This window comes from Mesoplodon mirus (assembly GCF_964341445.2).
Source record: "Mesoplodon mirus genome assembly, chromosome: 4".
NCBI lineage: Eukaryota > Metazoa > Chordata > Mammalia > Artiodactyla > Ziphiidae > Mesoplodon > Mesoplodon mirus.
In genome coordinates this window covers 145,985,709-146,011,597 of record NC_138979.1, presented here as the reverse complement: position 1 = coordinate 146,011,597, position 25,889 = coordinate 145,985,709, and the positions used below count along the sequence as shown (strand labels likewise).

The 25,889-nt window shown below is 40.6% G+C and overlaps 1 long non-coding RNA gene across 1 annotated transcript; it reads left to right on the top strand.

Annotated features, from left to right (window-relative positions):
• Window positions 1–166: 166 nt before the first annotated feature.
• LOC309802140 lies at window positions 167–18,002 on the top strand. The gene is made up of 3 exons (XR_014293723.1): window positions 167–528; window positions 5,481–5,587; window positions 16,307–18,002. It is a non-coding gene; the product is annotated as an uncharacterized lncRNA (long non-coding RNA).
• Window positions 18,003–25,889: the final 7,887 nt, after the last annotated feature.

Sequence of the window (25,889 nt, the reverse complement as noted above, 5' to 3'; positions counted from 1 at the left end):
CAGTCGGCCTCGCAGGCAGGGTCCGCGAAGGGACGCGGCAGTTGGGCTCCCCAGAGAACTTTCTGAAACTCGACCGAGTTGAAGCACACAACGTTAACCCTTTCCCCACCCGTCCACTGTTCGTACCCACTCAGGCTGATTTAGGTTTCTTTCACCTTACCCAGCAAGGTACTGCGAATGTATTCAAAGACCATTTCTTGGGTTTGGCTTTTTGGACTCCAAGTTGTAAAGGCAGGCACTACAAGGCACAGTGCAACGTTGTCCTAAAACAGTTTCACTCTTAGTTTTGTTGCTGTTGTTTTAATCTTTTCACGGAAGGCATTTATCAATAAAATTAGGCAGGAGGATGTCGCTCTATAGCAAGCGATTGCATCAGTTCTTTTGCAAGCGCCGGGTTGAGTCCGCGCGCCTGCGCCCTTTGATTTTTGAGTTTTTTATTGTTATTTAGTCTGCGAGCACAAGAACTCTGACTCTGAAACCAGACTGCCTGAATCTGAATCCCCTTTCCAGCCAAGACTAGCTGTGCAGGCAAGTAACTTCACCTCTCTGTGCCTCCGTTTCCCCAACGGCAAAATGGAGCTAACAGAAGGAGTCTGTTGTTAAGAATTATAATAATATACAGTATATAATATATATGGGAGTAGGGGTGTTTACAACGTGGCAGGCACATAGATAGTAAAGGTTATATGAGTTGTATCTTTTTTTTTCCTCCAGAGGGACTAATAAACTTTTCCCCTGCAGTAGCATTTGTGGTATGGTCATCTCTGCTTGGGACACTGGTCGCAGGGAATTTCAGTGGGATAGGGGTCTGGAAATGCCACTAGCTGGCTTGTCTAGGGAAAAGTACCATATCTCTTTTAAACAGCAGTACATCCAAGAGCCTCAGAAATCGAACCCAGCAAGTCGCAATTTGCTGAAGTTCAGGCAAAGTGTTGTGTGAAGGAGTGCATCCTATATCATTATTTCAGACTCTTACACCTTTACCCAGCTGCTTAGCCCTGCTAAGAATTCTCCATTTCTCCCCTCTGCCTAGTCCAACCTTCTTCCCTCCAAGATCAGTTCAGTTCTCTCCTCTGAACTCCTGTTAACTGCATGAATATTTGATTCTTACCAAATGCTATTTGTATGGTTATTTATATAGGTACGTACACTTACATCTATGTACGTAGGTGTTTATGTGTATCCCTTCTCTCCAATTACATTATTAAAGTTCCCTGAAGGCAGTGATTGTTTTAATATCCTCTTAGTATTACTGTACTCAGGACAATGCCTTTGCAAGCATTCAAGAAACTGCAGGTTGGTTGTAAATTGTTTTCTCATTAACATACTTTCCAGCTAACTTAATAGTACCCATTTAATCTCTGCAACAAATAGAGTCAAGTTGACCTGACTTGAGTCATGTCATAGAGTTTTGTTGACAATAGAGTCAACAAAACAAAAACCAGAGTTCTCTTGCCACCCTCCATTGACTTCCCCATTGCTGCCCCTCACAGACTAACTGGAACTATATCTACAACCATGATTCATAATTAACCAGATTGTATATCAGATCTAAAAACAGAGTTATGCTGAGGTGCTCATCAACATACAAAATTAATTCCATTCAGTTCACCTATGCTTTATGCCTACTGTGTGCCAGACACCATACTTGATAATACAGGAATGAAATTTCCCTCCCTAATTTTAGTAAGGCACTAAAGAATAATGATTAATCCTGTCTACCAAATGCCACTCACCCATGTCCTCTGTCATTGTCTCATGCTATTCATTTCTAGGCAAGCTTCTTGCTTTCTAGTTCTGAATTAGATTCCTTCTGGCCGGGTGGAATCTATTATTGTGGCCTGTGTTATGTCACACATAGACAACTATATTTATATAGTTGAGGGGGGGAAAAAGCTGAAACATGTTTTTACACACTACTAATAAATCTTGTTAAAGCAGACAAGTCGCTGTGTCTCCAAACCTCCCCACCTCCCAAGCCCCCTACCCACCAAATGCCACTTTGAGCTGGCTCATTAGTCCAAAGCAACCATTTGCCCTAACAGCTTGTACATCTCCATGAAAAAGCGTTCCCAGCAAGTTTCAATATTAAAAGTAATGTATTCAAATGGTTCCGCCAATAAAATGGTCGCAAATAGGAAAAAAGGTCATGCTTTCTAAAGTGTCCATTACACATTAATAAATAATGCTGCTCATTCACGCGCCAATTAAAACAAACTCAGGCTGTCAAGTGAAGTTAGAAGCAAGGAGCTCAATGCTGTAATTGTTTTTCCAGGAAAACTCCCAATGTTGTCAGATTAAGTGTGCCTGGTTGGGTTGCCCCTCTTCTCTTCTTAACCCAACAGCCAATTTTTCTCCTCTCCAATTTAGTCCTCTGGCTTTCTTTCCTCTTTGGTTCTTTGTTTTGGTTGCAGGTATTGGGGACGCAGTTGAAGGTAATCATCCACTGTTCACTGCTCCCTCCTATCAGAGACAGGATCTCACTTCCCCCTATTGTTGTTTTTTTTTTAATTTTTAATTTTTATTTATTTTTAAATTTATTTTTGGCTGCGTTGGCTCTTCACTGCTGCACGCAGGCTTTCTCTACTTGTAGCGAGCGGGGGCTACTCTTCGTTGCAGCGCGTGGGCTTCTCATTGCGGTGGCTACTCTTGTTGCGGAGCATGGGCTCTAGGTGCGCAGGCTTCAGTAGTTGTGGCACGCGGGTTCAGTAGTTGTGGCTTGTGGGCTCTAGAGCTCAGGCTCAGTAGTTGTGGCCCAGGGGCTTAGTTGCTCCGCGGCATGTGGGATCTTCCTGGACCAGGGATTGAACCCGTGTCCCCTGCATTGGCAGGCGGATTCTTAACCACTGCGCCACCAGGGAAGTGTCCCCCACCCCCACCCCCCGATTTGATTTTTCTTTCCCTTTCTTTTTAAAGCAAGTGCTGGTGCTTCTTCCTCCTCTAAAGCCACTTCATCTTCTTTGTAGTATCGCGCAGCTCTCCTTAGTTCTTTTGCTTTCCCTGGAGGCCTCTGTCTTCTCAGACAAGCTGCTAATCGACGCTCAGAAAGTGTGACATTAAAGACGGGGACGGGGTGGATCTGCTGCCCAGAAGATCTGGAGAGTAAGATAAAGTTGCCAGCATGAAAAAGAGTCTCGACTGAATATATCACAGTCGTGTAGCTTATGCTTAAAGATATTTCCTGGGCAGGGTCAGAAAGGGTCCCTCAGATCACACAGTCTGACGCTTTGCCCTTGGGCAGAACAACTCCCAACAGCACCCTCACAAAGTCTGAGCACCACTGTACAAATGCCTTATCCAGCAGTGAACATTCTTTTACAGCCAAGCAAAGTAAGAAGCATCAATTGCACGTTTTGCTATAGAGTAAAGCAACAAAATGATGCCTTGCAGCTTTTATGGCCAAACACAAATGATGTAATTGGGAAAAGCTGTCTCCAAATAGGAGGGAAAAAAATAAAGGGCAATCCTTTGAGTTGGGGGTGATGACCACCATTCGAGGGACTGGGATCAAAGCTCCAGCCAGACATCAAAGCCCATCTGAGTCTAATGCCAGAAGAGCCACAGTGAATTAAACTTCATATATAAACTAATTATAGCCTGACCCCACAATCAGGCTTCAGTGAGCACGTAGGGGAAAGAAAGCAGACATTGAAACAAAAGATCAAGAGAAAAGAAGGTTGGTAGCAAAACTGGGCAACATCATGGCCCTGACCACTTTACAAATCTTTTGAGGGCAGAGGGGAATCAGGGAATGGCAGCGGAAACAGCAAACTTTTGACAATGCTGGTCTTGTCTGCAAGGCTATGAAACAGCTTCTTCCACCCTCACTGACTCGTGCACAACCAGAGGCATCCTTATTCCTGGAAGAAAAGGTTTTCTTTTAGCTCTTTTTTAGCACTGTGAAAGAAGTTCCCCGGCACCAGATTTCTGTTGAAGGAGCGAGCACAAGGTGATTCCATGAAGTTTAGGTGTGGATTCCCAGCACATCTGTCTGGCAGTGCCTGGCGCTGCCCACACTCTCAATCACTGATGTCTCCACCAGCTTTGGACTTTAGTCCCTTAGCTCTGCCGTTTCAGCTGGTTATCTTTACAGATGGAAAGCGCAGCATAGCAACCGTGCAAATACCCTAGAACTACTTGCTCTGGTAACAACACCACGAAATAAGACTACTTCATCCCTAGGCAAAATTTAAAAGTGTTTCAATTACAAGTGGCCTCTTTAAACAATTATATTCAGTGGATTTTGCCCTTACTCTGATTTATTGGGACCAGTCACCAATTATTTGAAAGTCTCAACCCCATGAACTGGCAAACCATTGCACATCTGATTTGACAATCCAAAGAACATTTTCAGTCATTTTTTTTGTAGATAAGCGTTAGTGATTTCTTCAAATCACAAAGTCCAAGTGTATAACCTGAGTCTCTTAATTAAGAGAAAAAAATTTAAAGCAGGCATTCTTATAAGATAAAATCAAATATATACCATCATCATTACATTGCACCTCTTTGAGCGATTATTCATGTATTCAACAGATATTTGAGTACCTAATACATGTCTGGCGCTGGGGACAAAATGGTAAACAAATCAGACATAGTCCCTACCTTCATGGAGCTTAAGGTCTAGGAGGTAAACCGACACTAATTAAATAATTACACACATCTGTGATATATATATATATACACATATATATATACATATATATATATATATATTTCCAAATTGTGAAACTACCACAATTTGCAAAATAATATAGTGGGATGTGTAAATAATTTCATACTTTAAGAACAGAGAGGGGCTTCCCTGGTGGCGCAGTGGTTGAGAGTCCGCCTGCCGATGCAGGGGACATGGGTTCGTGCCCCGGTCCGGGAAGATCCCACATGCCGCGGAGCACTGGGCCCATGAGCCATGGCCGCTGAGCCTGTGCGTCTGGAGCCTGTGCTCCGCAACGGGAGAGGCCACAGCAGTGAGAGGCCCGCGTACCGCAAAAAAAAAAAAAAAAAAAAAAAGAACAGAGAGAAAGGCATCAATATAAATTATCCTTGGAGGCTAATATTTCTTTTAATCCTGTCTAATTGTGTCATCTTAACAAGTAAATATAATTATTGATATTGTATTAAAAAACGGCACCCACACTTCATTTTTCTTTTTTAAAATAATATTTTCAAAGCAGATATATTCTATGATTCTATCCAAAAAGTAATACTCAAGTGAAATCACACACACCCCTCAAAATTATTGACCTTTATAAAGGTTTTTTACAGAGAAGGGGATCTTATATTTAACTTTTTATTATCTTTTTAAAAAATATTTACTCTCCTTAGAGCTACATTTGAAAGGTCTATAGGGAGATACTTGATCTATAGCAAACTAACAAAATTTTCATCTAAATATCGTTTATTAAAAGGTAGTAACTAATATATGTAAGTAAACTTGAAGATAACTAATTTCCTTACAGATCTGTTTATTACCTTTTCCTCAGAATAATCTCAGAAAGGAGAAAGCTTCGCACCAGTGCATGGTACTCTGAGCGATTTCCAGTGTGGTTTCCCGATCAACATTTCTACACCAGCAAAGGGAAATGACCAGGTGATGCTTTGCTGAAGAGCTCTGGTTATTCAGGTGAAAGCAGAGGTTTCTGCTTTAGGATTTAGACAGTAGGTCCAGTTCTTTGATTTCCTTTGCTCCTATGAACCTAGACTCTCTGAGGCCAGGGAGAAACCGAACCAGAGCTCATAACGAGCTCCCACCCTGAGTTCTGGGCAGGTGTTTGCCTCCAAGACCCACTAAGCCACTTTAATTAAGATCCCTCGGGGGCCTCAGGACCCCTGTGGAAAAGTCCAGAATGCCATTATCGCCCCGAGAGCGCCTGAAAGCGCTGGCTGCCGCCTGAGGCTTAGGTGGCCTCGCCCCACAGGGAGCCGCTTCCTCTAATCCCGCTGCACCTCCGCGGCAGCGCCCGCCGTGTGAAGAGTAGCACGTCCACTTCAAACAGAAATCGGGCCTTGGGTCTGTTTGGGCGGAGGGGAAGGCAGGGGGTGGTGAAGAGCCGCAGATTCAAAGAGAAGTCAGCTGGGATGACAGGCAGCGGTTCCAGCCCCCAGAGACTGAAGCGGCTGACAGGAGGCCGAGGGGCTCCGCTTCCATCTCCCTCTGAGCCCCGGGGGTCTCTCCCTCCGGGGCCGGGACTCTTTGAAGTCAGGGAGGATGGTTTTGACAACAGATGGGACAATTCGCTTCTGTTCAGTTTGGTCCGTGAAGACTAAATCCAAACAGAGTGGGGGGAGTTTTGCCTCGTGATAAAGGAACGCTGCCATTTTGTCACACCCAACTCTTCCCCCTCCCAGGCCCCATGGAGGAATTTGCTTGACCCTCTCTAACCTTTAGTACATGCTGTTTCCACAGAAGAAAGAATCCGATTCTAACATTAGCACTCACTGTTGTGGTGAGAGGCTGTACACTGAGGGTCAGGCCAGGATGGATTTGAACCCCAGCTGCACCCCACTCCATGGCTCGGTAATGCCCACCATACACTGGTGTTGCCAACTTGGACCTCTCTCAGCCTCGTTTTACTCATCTGTGAAATGGGCCTTATACCTAACCTTAAAGAGAGGTTTTGAAATGTCTGGAAATAAATGTTGGTTACCCCAAAGTCCCCAATGTTACACGTGCTTGCACCCTCCCACACACAGAATGGACATTTAAGGACGTTCCTCTCAGATACAAATTATCATTAACCATTGCTTTGCCAGTTTTCATATATTGCTTCGAAATTTTTCCTAAAGCATACATGTCATATTGTTTTCAAAACATTTTATCTGGTTTTGAACTGTGATTTCACCCACTGGCACTTGAGGCTGCCAAGATGAAACACAGGGGTCCTGCCCTTAGAAACTATATGGACCCATAGAGCAATATGGTGTATTGGAAAGAGCATACATAAGCTTTGGCCAGCGTTCAACTCCTTAAAAAAGTCTTTTAATCTCTCTGAGCCTCAGTTGCCTTATTTGTAAAATGGGATCACAGTTAAGTCACAGACAGTATATGAAGGATCTGGCACATTATAAATGCTGAAGAACGGTTGACTTCCTTCTTTCTTCGCTTTCATCGTTTATCTGAGGTATTACTTAGGTTAATGAAGTTTATTTGGCCCCTTCCTTTTTTTTTGCATGGCCTTTGATTATGGAAAATTTCAAAACACAAAAGTAGAGAGAATGGTATGATGACTTCCCATGAAACCATCACCCAGGTTAACAATTAAAAACAGATTATGAACAGGGCACATTTAGAAATAAATATTTTGATAATTTGGGGCTCAACGGATATAGAGTTACAGATTAAAGCCGTATTCCCGTCTTTAGTTTAACGCCAGGCGTATAATAAGCATTCAATAAATGCTAGATATTACTATCATTGTTATCACTTATTTTTTTCTAAACATATCCAAAAACCTTTTACAGAGCTTATATAATACACCTTTCATCCAAAGGCGGCAAAGCGTTTCCCACAGTCCTTACAGTACATCATGAATGTGGGGAGATGAAGTTACCCTGAAGAAAAAGCTGTGGAGTGATTCTCACCACCTCTCAGGACAAGACCCCGGTTACTGGTCCCGTGGTTCTTGTTCTTGTGCACCAATGCCTTTTCCCCTCGTGCTCTGGCTCACCTGCTGAGCTTGGCAGTGAGCTCCTTGAGAACTGGATTCATGCCTGATGCAGCTTTACCTCTCCAGGGAAAGTGGCTGGGTGAGTGCTTAATGTTCAAAGTCATAGAGTCTGGAACAAAGTACTATTAGGAAAAGAACTAATGAAGCCAAATTAGCTTGAAAATTAGTTAAAGCATCCCCAGTGTCTAGACTGAGTTTCCTTCATTTGGGTTAGAGAGGTCTTTTTTCACGAACAACTAAATCTACTATGATACATAGATTAAAACTACTGGACCCTTTTGGCCATTATATATAGAAACACTGAAGCCAAGAATGTGAATTCAAAAACTCATAAGTAAATTCTTGGCTTAATCAGTGTTGCCTCTTATTCAATTTGACTTTAAACTCCTCAAGGGCAGGGACAAATCCTACTTTCTCTCTAACTCCCTCAGAACAAAGCCCGATACAAAGCAGATACTCACCAAATGCTTGTTTAATTCAATCACCTTTCAAGGTAGATTGAGATGGAATCCCGTCTCTGATGGACTGGCTTTGGAAAATTCTACAAATAGATCTTTAGAAACAAAATTGGGTACTTTTCCAGTCAGCTCCACTTTCAGAAACAACTTCTGTAAGTTTGTGTCTTTTAGGAAAATATTGAGGAAACAGGAAAAAGAGGAACCATTCCATTTCTGAATAGATAAGAATAAAGTCTGATAAAGACAAAAGGCATTTGGGGTCAGTAGAGTTAAAACAAACTCAGACTGCCCAGCCTGTTTGAAGTTGACAAGAAACAGAGAATGACCCACTGGTCCATTATGGAGCACAAAGCAACTTAATCAGCATTTCATCAATGAGACGACACCATGGGGTAGCCCAGCCAGGCCAACTGGCACTGTGTAAAAAGCCGTGGGTATTTTTACCCAAAGAGCATTTCTACCTGAGCACATCTGTGTGTGTTTGTGTGTGTGCTGAGTATAAGGATGAGGAATGGCAGGGGGTATCACTAATGTGGGATCCATGCTTTCTCATTGCTTCCCATAATGGAATTCCTATGAAGATTCTTAAAAAATGGTTTCATTTTCTTTTGTCATTAATTCAGGTTTACTCCTTCATGATAGTTTGTAGCACCTCACAGAGTCCTAAGCACCTACTAGGAGTTTAATAAAACGCTTGTTGTATTGGGTAGGTACAAGGGGTAGAAATCACTAATGTAATATTAAACAGATGCATTTCCACTGAAGACATACTTTGGTGAGGGCTCTTCTAACTGAAAATGTTTCCTTTCCTATGCTATCACTTATATGTGGAATCTAAAAAAATGATACAAATGAATTTATTTACAAAACAGAAATAGACTCCCAGACAAAGAAAACAAACTTATGGTGGTTACCAAAGGGCAGCGGGGTGGGGAGATGGGTGATAAATTAGGAGTTTGGGATTAAAATGTACACACTACTATACATAAAATAGATAACCACAAGGACCTACTATAGAGAACATGGAACTATACTCAATATCTTGTAATAACCGTTAATGTACGAGAATGTAAAAAAAGAATATATATAACTGAATCACTTTGATGTACACCTGAAACTAACACAACATTGTAAATCAAATATATTTCAATAAAATTTTTTTAAAGAATGGTTCATTTCCAAAGATGGATGCATGTGAGCCCACTTCTCTGAGCACAGAAAGTTTTACGTTAAAAACTGTTCCAACCTCAAGCCCTTCTTCCTAGTCAACCTGCACCTGGGAAAGACCCAAATATACTCTGACTGACACTGGGTTCTTCTCAGGATTTTTCCAGGAAGCCAGGATCTTACCTTGCCAACTGCTGTAGCTGCAGCTGCTTCAGTCAACTACAAAGGGAGGGAAATCTGGGGCTGCTGCATGACCGGTGTCCCTTCAAGCATCAGGCTGCCCTTTGCACCTGGGGGATTTCACTGGCTTAGGAAAAGCAACACAGAAAAAAAAGCCCAGAGCTTACAAATATACCTTTTCCTTCCCCTTTTAGCTCATTTCCACATCAAAGAATTAAGTTTCTCTATTTTCAAGAGAGCTGAGGCCATTTTAGAATTACAACGCATACCACTCTCTTAATCTGGACCAACTGTGTCTCCTGACACTGTCCAAACCACATCACCCTCTCTTTCCTCCCTCCTTTCTTTTTAAATATCCCCTCTCCTCTGAGGACCCTAAATAAGCATCTTGGCAATGGAAGGCAGTAGAAATTAAAGTGGATCTTTGGCATATCATATACTGTTGAAGAAACACAGAAAACTGAGAGCTGTTTAGCATGTGACCTAAGCGGGGACTTTGACCCTTAATAATCCAAGAAGGGAAGCATGCAGATATGTTGCTATGCATCACTAGGTAATTGCTTGAATTCTCGGTCTTTACAAAAAGTTTGTCATCCTGTCCAACTTGTCTTCTGAGAAAGAATGAAATTAGCTCTTTACCTTTCCCCCATCATCACAAAGAACAAAACCCCAAAGCTAGGTGATTATGTTTCAGGTCCCTGTATATCCCTCCCTTCTGCCCCATATGTTCTGACTGGGAGCCTATCAGAAGAATGTGAATAATGAGGCTACGTTTTCTTTTGACCCAGCTGTTTACAAACAAAGCTCTGCCTTCTAGGAAAGGCAACGAGATTTAAATTGCTGAAAATTATCAGCCTCAACTCATCAAAATTTCATTGCAGTGCTACTCATTCAGGAAATGGGAACCATGAGAAATTTCCCTTTTTTTAAATTGCCACCAGATGTGGCATACAAAGAATCTTTATTAAAATATCACACAGTAGCCAATGCCCTCCAATTTTTTCTTCTGACACTTTGGTCAGAAAATGAATAACAAACCACTGATCAGAGAAAAAGAGCTCTAGATGTTATCTGGGAAATTGCAAAGGCCTTCACCTGCCCCCAGAGCCTCCAGCCACCTTGCCCTGCCTTACCTTGTCTTTTTTCCATAGCACTTAACACATTATTACACTATATACTTATTATGTTCATTATTTATTGCCTGTCTCTCTTGCTAGAATGCATGTTCCATAAAAGTAGGGATCTTTGTTTTGTTCACTGATATATCCCAAGGGCCTAGAACGGTGCCTGGCACACTATACCTGCTCAAATATTTGTTGAGTGAATGAATCAATGAGTCAGTTTGTCCATTCTTATTTTTTTTTATTTTTGAAGTTTTTATTGGAGTATAGTTGATTTACAATGTTGTGTTTGTCAATTCTTATGGGGTCAAAATCTCTAGGCCTCACCTCGGAAGTGGCACTAATGCCACATATCCTATTCCACACAGGTATCATCAGAAGGATAATCCCAATCTTAATTCCAGATACACTTTGTCTCGCTCCCTTTACCCTGCTTCTCTCCCGAGAGTATCTATTTTTGTCAATGACAACACAATCTACTAGTCCTAACACTAAAATTCTTATTCTGTTACACTTCCCTCTTCCTCAGATCACTAAGTCATCAAATTCTTGAAGATGCACCCTTTCAAATGTCTCTCCGATTTGTCCCTTCCTCTCTATTCTCATTGCCCTTGTCTACACAATTATCACCTCAAATAGATTCCTAATTGATCCCTTAGCCTCTAGTCTCTCCCCCCTACAGGTTCTTTTGCATATCATAAGCATCGTTTTGAACACATCAATCCTCTTCCAAAGCCAGCTGTGATCTGGCCCACCTAGCAAACCTGACCTTCCTGAGTGGTCAAATGGTCAGGAGTTAAGTCTTGAAAAAATAGAAAGTGTTGCATAGGCAAATGAGTTATGATACGTAGGGGGAGGGGACAGGATCGCAACTGTTAGGCTAAGGAGCTTGAACTCCATCCTGGAGGCTGACTGGAGACAGAATTCATGGTCTATTGAAAGATATTTCTGACTATTAATTCAACAATTATCTACTGTGTATCCACTATATCTCTGGCAGTGTTGAAGGTGCTGGGGATACAGGAGGGAATCGTTTTTCTTGGGATTCTGGGACAGGTAGAGAGAAAACAGCAAAGACCAATAACAAGCCACCCACAGCCTCTGTCCTTGTGCTCACTTGTTCCCTTCTACTGGCCCCAGACACCCTCAGATTTAAAATAAGCACAGTTAGCCAGGCTAGTCATCACTTCACCTATTCTCTGGCTCAAAGCTGCTGCTGCTGAAGACTTGGGCCACAGGTTAGTTAGGAAAAAGAAAAGAAACGTTTCGTATAAGTCATGAGTCAACAAACTTTTTCTGTGAACAGCCAGACAGGAAATATTTTAGGCTGTGGACCTTACACTGACTATCACATTGACTCAACTGTAACACAAAAGCAGCCACAGATAACACTTAGACAAGTGGGCATGGCTGCATTCCAATAAAACTTTATTTACAAAATCAGGTAGTGGGCAGATTTGGTCAGTTAGTTCACTGACCTCTGCTCTAATATATTAGGATATTTCAAATCTAATGCTTTGCTTTAATTAGGGAAGGTAGCATGGAGGAATGTAAAGATAATGAGCTTTGGAGCTCGGAAAACTGGAAAAGAATTCCAACTTAACAACAAAACCTGGGGCATTAGGAAAATAAACTACAGCTTCCTAATATATAAAATGAGACGCAGCATAGCATGGTGGCCTGTAGAGTCAGTCTGCCTGGGTTCAAATCCCAGCTCTTCCACTTTCTACTTTTGTGATTTGGGGCAAGTTTCTTAATCACTCTGAGCTTCAGTCTCTTCAGCTATTTTCAGGGGGATGAAAAATTAAACCCTCTTCATTTTGAGGATTAAGTGAGCTCATGCATATTAAGCGCCTGGAACAGAGTGAGCACTTGATAGCTGTTAGATATTATTATTGTTATTATTACTGTAATATTACTGTGACTTTCCTAAGGAGTGGCTATTGAGCCATTACCAATACAAGTATTTGTTTTCTTCTTTCAGAGACTAAAAACAGACAGGAGTTGTTCTGTTCTTACACTTTGAATATTTTTCACACAATTACAGGAAGCTGAAGCCACCTTGTAAAGCAGCCCCTGCTTTTTTCAAATATTTGCCTATAAGTGGATTTCAAAGTCTGAAGATTATCATGCATAATATATTATGCTTATGTCAGCATTAAAATTTTTCCGTTGATTTTTCTCTTGCCCCCATCAAGGGTTTTGTTGGACATGACTTTGTCTCAAGAGGAGGCTGCTTTTGCTTATTCCGAATTGTGAGCACAAAGAATTTCTTTCAGGCTTAGTGTCTTTAAATCAACTTATGTGGTTTTTGTCTCCAATTACAACCAAGTTAAAATTCTCCAATACGCACTAAACGTCCCTTCCCAGGTTAGACAGACATAAGATTGTCCCAGTCCATTCAACACCATCAGGAGAAAACAGGACTGGATTTTGGGTGTCTCCACCCAGAGCACCCTGTCCTCCTGGCAACTGGTACCAAAACTGAGGAAAGAAAGTAGATTCATGAGTCTAAGGAAATCTTTTACTCCAGGGTGCTGTATCCAGAGTTTAATCATAATGGACGAGTAACCTTTCAAAGCACACACAGAAAAAGAGATATTATCTTTCACACTCTATAGCACACATCAAGAATAATACTGCTCCAAAGTACATTAAAGCAAAGATGGTCTTATTTGAGTGAGAATCTGTAGGATCACTTTTGTTGTCTGTTATGCTTTATAGAATGCATCTCAGAAATCTTAATGGCTCTTCACATAAAGATCCCTTGAGCCAGGAGTGTGGACTGTTCCCTTCTGGTCATGTCACCACTAGTAAGCACAGCAGCCTTCTCCTAGCCTGCTCAGAGAGTGGCAGGCTGCATTTCAGGTCGTCTCAGACAATCCAAGCCACTGTATACGTCTGCTCTTTGTTAGAAGTAATCAGCCCCAGGAGCAGAGGTGGTAAACAGTAATTAATATGCAAATTTGCAAGTAACTTGCCTCAGGGTGCTGAGCCTTCTTTGTTTGTTTGCACAGTCGTGGACAAACTGGGATTTGTCTTTGCCGTAATTAGCAGGATAAATATAAAATTATGACATTAATTGTTAGCTGGTTTTTTCAAAATGGTAGTATACCCCTGCTGTGCCTGAGATGCTGCAGCTCCGTAGGGGGTTCCTTCAAAAATGAATTTTAAAATGCCGAAGTACCCATTTTAATTAAAAGGCAAACACTGAAATGAGTTTGTCACTTCAAAAATCATAGTTACCGGGCAACAAATCATCAATGCATATATTAACAATTAGTATTTGTACATCAGTTGACCTTATCTCAATGCAAAAAAAAAAATCACTCTTTTATAATAATAATGAAGAGTAATATTTATTAAGTACTCTGCACCAGGCACTGTGTTAAGCACTTTTCTTGCATTATTTCAATGACTCCTAGTAGCAGACAGACTGGGTGGTGCTATTAATATCCGCATACGTGGAAGCCAATGCTTTAAGATAGGTTTTTCTGGGTCTGCTCTCTAACTGTTGTGTCTTCAAGATTATATGTGCAGCTCTCGTTTCTTTTCTTTTCGGGTTCTCTCTTCACTGAGAAGTTTTTACCATCTGGCTGCTTTCAATTAATGTTTCGCAGCATACTGATGATGGCCTAAACCTTATCTCTAGCTCCAACTTGTCTCCACTACATTTTAGTCCTCATCAGATTCTTGCTTCTGCTACCAGGTAAAGCCCATATTCCTTAGCCTGATATTGAAGGCTCTCCCCAGTCTGGCTGGCTAATTTCCATCTTTTATTTCCCATTTTATTCTTTCATGGTTCAACTCAGCTCCCATTATTTAGCGCTAATTGGCGAAGTCATTATATTTGTTCCTGGGGGTGGGATGGGAAATGGGAAAGTGAAATTTTAAAAAGCACCAGTTCTCAAGGAGGTTCTGGCGAGAATTCAAAGGAAGCAACGATCAACTTCTAAACTAAGACTTCTGATTGTCCTGATTATAGAGAAGTAGGAATAGGAACCCAGTGCCTCTCTCTTTTGGTAACACAGCCCAGTGCCTTAGGTAGGGCATGCGGCGTGATGCCACAAAGCCCTTGGCAGTGGTTTTCTTCCAACTTGATGTACATATCTCTGAAGTTCTTCCTTTCCTTCCAAGTCTCAGCTCTAGGTCGCCTCGCTCGGAAAGCCTTCCCTGCTTCTCCCTAGCACATGAGGCATCCTCTGTCCCGTTCCCACTGCAGCCTTCCTTTGACAATTACAATACGATATCACACCACGGTGTGATTTCGTGTTTACCTGGCTGTCTCCCCACTAAACTGTGAGCACCTTGAGGTTAGAAAAAGGATTTTCTCCCCTTTATGTCTCTCATGCCTAGAAGAGTGCTGGCACCTTATTGGCACTAGTTGCTCCTTGCAAGCAGCCAGACAGTGTCAGACCTGCTAACAAAGTCAGACAGTGCCTTCAGAGAGGAAATTAACAATTCAAAGCAGGGGCCAGTGAAAAGGAACCTGGAGGAGTAGCTGGGGAAAAGCTACCTCCAGGCTGGCCAGGGCAAGTGATCTCCAAACCTCCAGCTGATTACTGAGGGCTGGGAATGGGAGTGGCTGCAAAAGAAAGGCTTAGCAAAATGACTTTATAAACTGCTCCATTCCAGGACTTTCTGAAACAAAATACCCCAGGAACTGCCCTTTGAATCTCTGAATATGGCAACTTTGGGCAGGTTCCTTGGGAAGAGTAGGTGTAATATTTATTCTACTCTTTTAAGAGATGGTGAAATAATGGTGCCACTAGAAGGCAATTGCCTCGATACTGCCACAGTAGCCATTAGAAGTCTGTAAAACTTGACCTCAGTGGATGTTCAAAGGGATACACACCATCAGCCCAAGAGCTGTGAGGCCTCTTTCTGGCACCGTCTGTGGCTCCATCATGCAGGGCCAGAGATAGTCAAGGCAGGAGGCAAAAGAAGGAATGATGAGAAGAAGAAAAGCATCCCCGGGTTTTCAATGTACCTTCAACCTCCCACTCTTCCCCTTATAAGACCCTCTGCCATCAGTCACAGAAGAGCACCACAGCATCAGTTATTCTCAAAGGATGGGAGAGAGTCCCCCAAACACACACCATCGGGGTATAGACTGAAAATTCCTGAGTTATTCTGCTGGCACTAATACTACAACGTCTCTAACCTCCCAGGGCTGACCCAGACATGTCTGTTGTCCCATTTTCCGTACATCCACTCCAGCTCTTTCTAAAGCCTTGGTGCAGGGTGCCAGGTCTAACAGGGCGGGAACCGAGGAGGAGCACAGGCTCTTTGGAAGCAGGCATCTATGGATCAGCTCCTGCCATCCAGCGAGAACAATGGGAATTCCCCACCCTCCCCATTCTCTTCATCCTGAACAGGGCCACTTTTATTATTTTATTTTTTGGTACTCCACATGGAAGGTTCTAAAAAGAGGGAGGCTTGGGCTTCCCTGGTGGCGCAGTGATTGAGAGTCCGCCTGCCGATGCAGGGGACACGGGTTCGTACCTCGGTCCGGGAAGATCCCACATACCGCGGAGCGGCTGGGCCCGTGAGCCATGGCCGCTGAGCCTGCGCGTCCGGAGCCTGTGCTCCGCAGCGGGAGAGGCCACAACAGTGAGAGGCCCGCGTACTGCAAAAAAAAAAAAAAAAAAAAAAAAGTTCCAAAGCACCATCAAATATTATTCTAAAAATCTGTCATTCTTCTCTCAAATTACAGTATGCTGTTTCTCCATTACAACCCGTTGTATGTTTTATTACGAGTTTCACTCGAAGTTGATGAAGAAAAGGGGTGCTGACATGAAAACTGAAGTGCTCTTCTGAAGACTTTGAAAACCCGTGGACTTTGTGGGGCCACAGAAGGGATGCTCATCACTGCCGCCCCTCACCTGGGAAAGAAGCCAGTCTGTGGAACAGCACACTCAAGATTCATTACTGTCAGTTCAGTGAAATTACATGTATTAGCATTCAGATTAGATTGTTTACATAATGACAATTACTACAAGAGGGAAGATGGCACTGAAATGTGCCTGTGTGGTTGACACACGTGACTGGTGAAGAGCCCACACCACACACGGGGCACAGGCTGAGCCTCTCACCTGGCATCCACGAAGATGCTGAGGCAAGGTGCAAACCATGGCTGGTGGTGTGGCAAGCTTTAATGAACACGGGGCTAATGGAAGTCCCCGTCAGACAATCTCAGGTTACTTAGGCCCAGCAAAGAACCCAATCTCCAGTCTTCTCTTGTCACGAGCTAACTTGACCTGTGGGATTAAGGTAATGACTTACTCCAAGAAACCCTCAGATCATTTTTGAAACTCACACAGTTCTGCTCTGAGAGACGTGGGATGTTGGTCTTTCCTCTAAGGTATGGAACCTATGCCTAGCAGGACTTCAACGTATCGTAGACCCACTTAGCTCTTTAGAACAAAAAGCTACCTTCCTACCTGACACAATGTTGGCTTACCAGCTCCAAGGAAGGATTAGTGGTCCAAGTGGTTTATTCTCTGAACTCAGTGAGACGTTGTTTAGCATTTAAGCCTGGTCTAAACAGTTCTGACCTAGATTTCTTCCACATTTAGAGATTATCAGCCCTTTTTTAAAAAACAGATTCCAGTTATGTGCCCTGGAAGCCATTCTATTTGCTACCTGATGGCTTTCCAGCCTCTCTCTGAACCTCTTTCCATCTGCTCTGACTTGTGTCTAACACCTTTTGAACATTCATTCTTTCATTCAGTAAACTATCATTGTGCACCTATTGGGGGGCGTCCATTATGCATGCATTATGCCCTGCGTTGAAAAATACAGCCCCTGGGGCTTCCCTGGTGGTGCAGTGGTTGGGAGTCCGCCTGCCAATGCAGGGGACACGGGTTCGTGCCCCGGTCCAGAAGGATCCCACATGCCGCAGAGCGGCTGGGCCCGTGAGCCATGGCCGCTGAGCCTGCGCGTCCGGAGCCTGTGCTCCGCAATGGGAGGGGCCACAACAGTGAGAGGCCCGCGTACCAGGAAAAAATAAAAAATAAAAATAAAAAATACAGGGCCTCCCTGGTGGCGCAGTGGTTGGGAGTCCGCCTGCCGATGCAGGGGATGCGGGTTCGTGCCCCGGTCTGGGAGGATCCCATGTGCCGCGGAGCGGCTGGGCCCGTGAGCCATGGCCGCTGGGCCTGCGCGTCCGGAGCCTGTGCTCCGCAACGGGGGAGGCCGCAGCAGTGAAAGGCCCGCATACCGCAAAAAAAAAAAAATAAAAAATAAAAATAAAAATAAAAATAAAAATAAAAATAAAAAATACAGCCCCTGATGTCTCTCTGGTGGCCACTATCTCTGCTGCTGCTTCTTCCCTCACCTCAATCCATCTTGACATTAGTAGTCCAACCTTTACTTTATCTCCTCATTATTTTTATTATGTTAATAATATGTATTCACCACAAAACATATAAGAAATACAGATAAGAAGAAGGAAAAAAAGATAATTGAAACTTGAATTCATTTGATCATTACTTTTCCTTTCCAGGTAAGCAGATATCATAATACCAGATACAACATAAAAGGGGCAAATGTATTTTTGTTTCTTCATTTAACTTTTTATTTGAAAATAATTATAAACTCACAGGAAGTTGCAAAAATAGTACCCTTCACCTAGTTTCCCCCAGTCATCATCTTACATAGCTATAGTGTAATGAAACACACGTAAACAATTTACCAAAGAGTTCAGAACACTGGTAACTACAGTGTGATATCAAAACCAGGAAGTTGCACTGTGTGTGTGTGTGTGTGTGTGTGTGTGTGTGTAGTTCTATGAAATTTTATCACCTGTGTAGATTCATATAATCTCTACCACAAGACACAAGATACAAAACTGTTCCATCACCATCAAGGAACTCCCTCATGCTACTTCTTTTTAGTTGCACTCACCCCTGTCTCTAACCCTTGACTACCGTCAATATGTTCTACATAACTATAATTTTGTCCTTTTGAGAATATTACGGAAATAGAATCATGCTGTATGTGACCTATTGAGATTAGCTTTTTAAACTCAACATAATGCTCTTGAGATCCATCCAAGTTGTTACATGGATCAATATTTCATTCCTTTCTCTTGTGAGTACTATTCCATGGTAAGGATGTACCACAGCTTGTTTAACCATTGAAGGACACTGGGGTTGTTTCTGATTTTTATCTTTTGCAAATAAGGCTTCTATAAACATCCATGCACATGTCTTTGTTTGACCATAAGTTTTTATTTCTCTGGGATAAATGCCCAAGTACAATTGCTTTTATGGTAAATGCATTTTTAGTTTGATAAGAAACTGCTAAACTATTTTCCAGAATGGCTGTATCAGAAATCTAGTTTCTCCACATCCTCACCAGCACTTGGTACTGTCACTATTTTTATTTTAGCAGTTCTAAGTACAAGGCATTTTTAATAGTAACAGTATCTCAGAAAGCATGGAGATAAACACAATGAAACTTAACTTCCTAACTACTTTATAAAAAAAAACTAATAATTTTCACTTCTAATATGCAAGTTTTACTTGATGTTTATAACAGATTCTACCTCATTAAATATTACTTTAGCTTTTTTTAACATAAAAAAATAATAATAAAGGTCAGCCTGGCATGGAAAGTTAATTCATAAGGTCTCACATTATAATAACACTAATTGAGGATATTTTGACAAGTGTACAGGGTTTATGGGTAAATCCTAGAATACTGAAGAGCAGAGCTTACATTCTTCATCAGCGGGATGTCTCTATGTCTCATTTTGTTTGGGACAATCCTGGTTTATGCCTGTTGTCCAGTATCTCATGTGGTTTAGAATTTTTTCTCGATTTTTCATTTTTAAACAAAGTATAATTAGCAACTGTTGCATTAAGATAAGCTGGAGTATATTTAAGAGAACTCCATCAGAGCCAGAGAGATGCTGGGATCAATGAGAAACATGAGACATAGAGACACGCTACTGTAACATATGTGAGAGTCTAGAGATTAAGTTCTTACATGGTAGTTTAGCCATTTATTGTAAATCTACAACTGTTTATTTTGTTGATAACATGTTTATACTGCAATAAATCCTTTTGACCACAATGAATTCAATAAAAATGAAGGAGTATATTTAGTGGAAAATTAAGTACTAAACATCCAAGAAAGTTGATGATGAACATGTTTCTTGGACAAAACGTTTGTTGACGTTTATCATTCTCTATATGGGGGTCACAGTGATATCACTGACCACATGAGAGCCAGAAGACTAAATCTACTAAGGAAGCACCAATATCGATGCTTAATAGTTATTTTAAGAAGAATGCACTGGGAAAAATATTAACCACTAAAGCTTCGGAAGGTGCATTTATACTCACTGTGTGAAGCATGTGTTTAGATCGTGTTTAAATCAAATGACTGTTCTCCTAAACACATTCCAATATATTTTCAATTTCAAGTTTTCTTGTGTACATAGAAAAAGTAAAACAAGAAATGTTATGTGTTATCTCCATTAATATTAGAATCACAATTAAATGCCACCAGTTTTATGTTAGTGTCATCATTTACTTCAAAGAGAAAAATCTTTTAATTGCAATATTGGTTCATTGTTTTTCATCCAGTTCATGGAATCAAAGTAGAGGTTTTAGACGTTGATTCTTCCACATCTGATATTATTGTGAATGCTACTGAAAATTCCATTTAAAAGTTTGACACTTAAAATAAAAATTTTTTGTGATAATAATTCAAGTTTTGGTAGAGCAGACCGTCATGGTAAAGACAGTTTTCTCCAGTTATGTAACAGAAGTGTATAACAATTAGTGTAGTGCTCATATAATTTATACAGTAGTTATATCCACAGAAGATTCAAAATTAGGAAAATGGATAAATATAATTACCTACACATAGCATTACTGAATTACAAACCTGATATTAAAGACTTTAAATTATACCAGCATGGCACTACATGCTTTCTCTCCTTCCTGTCTGATATAAGATTTTAGAAATGCTTGAGTCTTGAAGAACTATTTACTATTTCAACTTAAGTGCCCGTCAATGGCACTGAACATTTTTATAAACAAGTTTTCTAAATTTGGCTCCATTTCATTCAAAATTAGCTGGAAATACTTAAAGTATTTATTGAATGGAATGCCAAACAGTTCAGCTTCTGAAGTTTAATGAAATCACAATTACTAAAAACAAAGCTTACAAATAAAAAGATATTGAAATGTATCCCTATACAAGCAAGAGAGAAAGTGAACCCAGAAAGGAGAGTTCGAATAATCCCCAAGTATGATTTGAAATTCTATGATTGTACCTGGGAATATCTCATCTTGTAGGAAGTATCTTTTGATAAAATTCCTGTATTTAACTGGATAAATTTATATTTTGTTTCAGAAAGAAATCTGAGAAGGTCTACAGTTTGGGGGCATTTAAATTTGGCAAAACAGTCAAAAGATTCATAAATGGTGAAAACTTTATTTAATGAGCTTTTGCTTATAAAAGTATTTGTTGAAATAGTTATCAAAAATAGAGACAAAAAGACAGTCTTTGTGAAATTATTTGGCTGAAATATTCAATTTGAAAATTCAAATTAAAAATTTAAATTGAAAATATATTTTACTTAGCAGAATTTGCTTGCTCTGAGCTTAACAAGTATCTCAGCATCTATAGAGAGTATTTTCTCAGACAAGAACCAATTTAAGGTGTTAACAATTTTAAAATTTACAGACCTTAAAATGTAATCTTTAAGATGATTGTGAGCATTTATATGTGAACATTTAACTTAATAACAACATATTGAAAAAATATCAGAAAAATACAATCGGCTTGATTATCAGACAGAACACTGTGCAACTGATTAAAGCACATTAATATATACTGAGACTAATTATTCAGATGATATCATTTCAAAGTTCAGATAATAGATATAAATAACTTAAAATTTTTTCTTCATGTACACTGTTCTATTATTTTTATTCTTGAAAAATAATTTCTTTTTTGAAAATAGTTTTTGAACAGAATTTATAGGTCCACCATTCTAATAAAACTAATTTGTTGGTTAATAAATGTACATTTTTTAAAACTATATAATTAAGTTTTTAGTACCCTTTCATTCTTAAAACCATCCAGATTTGGATGATAAGTTATATAATCACTCTGTTCATAAGGAGGCATTTTCATATTGAAATTTGGTCCAAAAAGTGGACTGCAGCATGTTCACATGTACCCAGCTTAAATACATAGATGGTTTGATGGCTCGGGTGGTTTTGAATTAGGTTATCCTAAGACTGAATAATGGACTGACCACAGTACATGGACCACACCAACAATACACAAAATATCTCCAAGGATGTCTGCCAAATATTGGAGGATTCTTCCTCCCTTGTGGAGACAGAGAAATTCAGTAACAGGAGTGGCTCTGACAGTCCCAAGAGGATAGCTATGTTTTTCACTGTACATAGAGCATAAAGGTAATAATGATGGTCTCCAATTCCATAAAGAGTTGAAGAAAGGGATCTTAACCAGTCCTTAAATCCCATATTGCCTAGGAAAGGAAGAGGGACATAGTCTAACCTTCCTCCATGACAGCCCTCTGGCTAACCTTGCTTCACATGATAATCCGACACCAATAGTCCAAACTGTTGGGTTCTAGTGGAACCACTGAAAGATTTATACCAGGCTGCACCTCCATAGAGATAGTCTTGGCACATTTGGGGGCTAATTTGTGATTTCTCAAAAACCTTTCCAGATTTAGAGAGCAGCAAGCTTAGTGGAAAGAATATAAAAGTTGAAGCTAGATATCATTTCTCCAGCTATGTTCTCTTGAGCATCAGAACACCTTACCTGTAAAATGAGAATGATAATAATAATATCTTGCACAAAAGAGAATAATATGAGCAGTGAGAATAAGAATAATTTGCTATTTAAAATACAACTATTCCTACTTCCATCCCTAGGGAAGGAGACAGTTTCTCTTAGGAGTAGGTCAAGTTTTTGCCCAGTAGAATGCTTTGATGAGCACCCACACTCAAACCCTGGGCATGGGCCATAGTTTAGAAAGATATTAGGAGAAAAAAGAGGAAGTTATAGGTAAACTAAATTTCAGTAGATATGGACAGAAATTTGAGGGAACCATTTAATCTGAAGTTCTCTGCTGTGAGCTGCTGTGATCCCTAGACCCAGTGCTCTCTACTATTACCCTAGGCACTTTAATAAATATGTAGTCCATCTGATTGCCTTGTAAGGAGTGGTATTTGGGGAAATTCTAGGACAGGGCTACCTTTGTGGGCACGTGACCTGTGCAGTCACACCCCCAAGCTTAGAAAGGCCACATTCTTGGTTTAATGTTCTCCTGTCACCATCTTGAAATTTTTAATTATTTTTGACAGAGGGTCTCCTTATTTTCCTCTTGCACTGGGCTCTACAAATTATGTAGCCAGTCCTGTTCCAGGAGCACAACCTGTATTCTTTTATGGGGTCCATGGGTCTGTGGGACAGACAAGGGAAAAGCTCCAAAGGCCAGATATTAATGAGAGTGAGAATGCAGTAGGAACATGAAATCAGAGCTAGCAGTGACCACCAGAATCTATCCCAATCTTGGTGAGAAACTTGGATTTCCACAGAAAGTTAGGACATTCAAACCAATTTTGTGTAAATTTCAAAGGTAGGGCAAGTCCAACATTATCTGTATTACATTAGCAATGTTGATAGATAGATGATAGATATATAGATAGACAGATAAGCAATATTATATGTAACACGGCTGAAACATGGTTATCCTCAATAAATGATTAGTATTGTTGTTATTTTAGGGTCATACCTGAGTAGCAATGAGAAAGTGTGAGAGGTGTGACTATACATGCATACATGTGCACACGTGTGATGTGGGTGTTCCTCTAATTCTCTCTTCCAAATAGTACATCTCCAAATGTACAAATTTTAGAATCTTAAATTCTACAAAATCTACTTACACACGTCACTTGTGCTGTGAATGATACTTTTTAGTCTGCTTGTAGCTTTACCAGGATTTCCAGGGCTAGACCTACAATGAAAAGAAGGTGTTAATGGGAAAGCAGAAGGGTACAGGTAATGAAAATTATACTACTTTAAAGTGTTTATGGAGAAACATTTTTAACACTAATAGAGCCATGGCCCAACCTTACTACGAATGTCATGACTGGAGCCATTTTCCCTTTGAGGACACTAGGGAACAGGAAGAACTCACTTTATTCCAAACACAGGAGAGGCTGAATACTTCCCTTGGACCTGTGGCCCTTACTGATCTTATCCTGAAACACCTTTGCTTTTCCACCTGAGGCAGAAGAAAATTTCTATAATAGATTCAGCTTTCTTTGTTCCTTGATATCCTCTGGAAAAGAACAATTAAACATCCAAAATGACCACACACACTTTTCACCTCCACTGGATCTATAGTCCTGTTAATGTCAAAGTTGCCCAATAAAGGAAAACCCTTAAACTCTCGAAACAGGGGTCTTTGACTTTAGGATATGATTCAATGATGTAAATAGGTGACATAAGACATTTTCTTGAGCATTAATCTACATTAAAGTGTGAATGCATGAGGGAGTGGCTACTGGGTGCTCACTAGCCTCATTTCTGTTCTTATTCAGAAAGAGAATGTGGTAGGAAGAATTTAAGATGATCCCCCCCAGTGACACCCCTGAGTGTCAGTGGGACCTGTAACTTGCTTCTAACCAGTGGAATATGGCAAAGGCAATGGGACATCACTCCCATGATTGTTATGTTACATGGCAAAAATGAAGAGATTTTTCAGATGTGATTAAGGTCTATAATCAGTTGACTTCGAATTAAAAGGAAATTATCCTGGGTGGGCCTGACCAAACCAGGTGAGCCCTTTAAAAGAGAGTCTAGAGTCCAGAGATGCTGGCTTTGAAGAAGCAAGCTGTCATGAATTCTACAGCTGCAAGAAAATGAACTGCCAACAACTATGTGAATTTGGAAGAGGACCCCAAGCCTCAGATGAGACCTTAACCCCAGATGGCACCTTAGTCTCAGCTTTGTGTGACTCTGAGCGGAGAAGCCAGCTAAGCAGTGCCCGTAAAATCCTAAATGTATGCTGTTTTAAGGCACTGAGTTTCTGGTAATTTGCTACACAACAATAGAAAACTTAATAGAGAGGGGTAGAAAATTAGGGGTGAGGGCCAAATAGGGAACCCAGCCTACCAAGGAAGTCATGAGCTAGATGATAATTAAAGCTAACTGAAGATGCTCAGCTGCTAAGAGCCCAGCATGGGACTGCCTACTTGACAGGGAAACGTAAGTGAGAAAGGCAGTAATAAATTGCTTTTTAGATCTGAAATAAAAGCCACCACTCACTTGATTATCATCTGAAGCACATCCATAATCATAGCTGGTTTAAACAAAACAAAAAAACCCAAAAAACAACAACAAAAAACCCAGAAACATACTCTTGAGGTTACTGATTATCCTCCAAAGTGCTTGTGTGAATTAGTCAGCGACTCTGGCTCTTTGCTATGTCTTTGAAAGAAAATAGTATTTAGACCCTACTGTGCTCTCATCCAGCTCTCCAATCAGCTAGAAAATCTGAAGGTATTTTTTCAAAGAGTAATAAAAGAAAGCAGTGTGTGATTTCTAGAATCACTAAAAAGTATTATCTGATGACTGATTTTCTATCATTCTGATACTCAATTTAGAAATGGAATGAAAGAGAACGGGAAGAGAATTGGGCTCCACTGATGTGTGAAAGCCTTGAAAAACCTTTAGTCATGTTTAGCACTGGAGCTTCTAGGTTAAAGGAAGCATATGAATATATATGAAAGAATTTACTTAAAGAGTGTTGCTTTCTTTATGCCTTCTTTCTTAAATGAATCAATTTTGTCATCAAATCTCACTTTAAATGCTCCAGGGAGCTCAGTATTTGAAGGGTTTCTATAGTAAGTCAAAGTAAAGCTTTTAGCGGTGTATATAATTAGGCAACCTAAGACTTCTGTTCTACTGATACATACTTTTGTATATCAAGACTTTTCATAGTGAAGAACTGATTTTACAAAACTACATTCAATTAACGTCCGTGAAGTGCAGTGCCCACTGAAACTGCAAACTAAAGAATGTTGCTCTCCATTTGGTCCTAAAAGGATGAGGTCACTAGCCACTGCAGTCCAGCCGCTGACTTTTAACACACTTTGAAAGGAGATCAGGAATGAGGCACTCTGTGCTTTGGGAAAAACTGACAGAACAGGCCTTCAGATAGGTATTTTCAGGAGGAAATTTTATGAACCCAATTTCTTGTACCTTCTTATGCCTAGAAAAGCACTAAAATC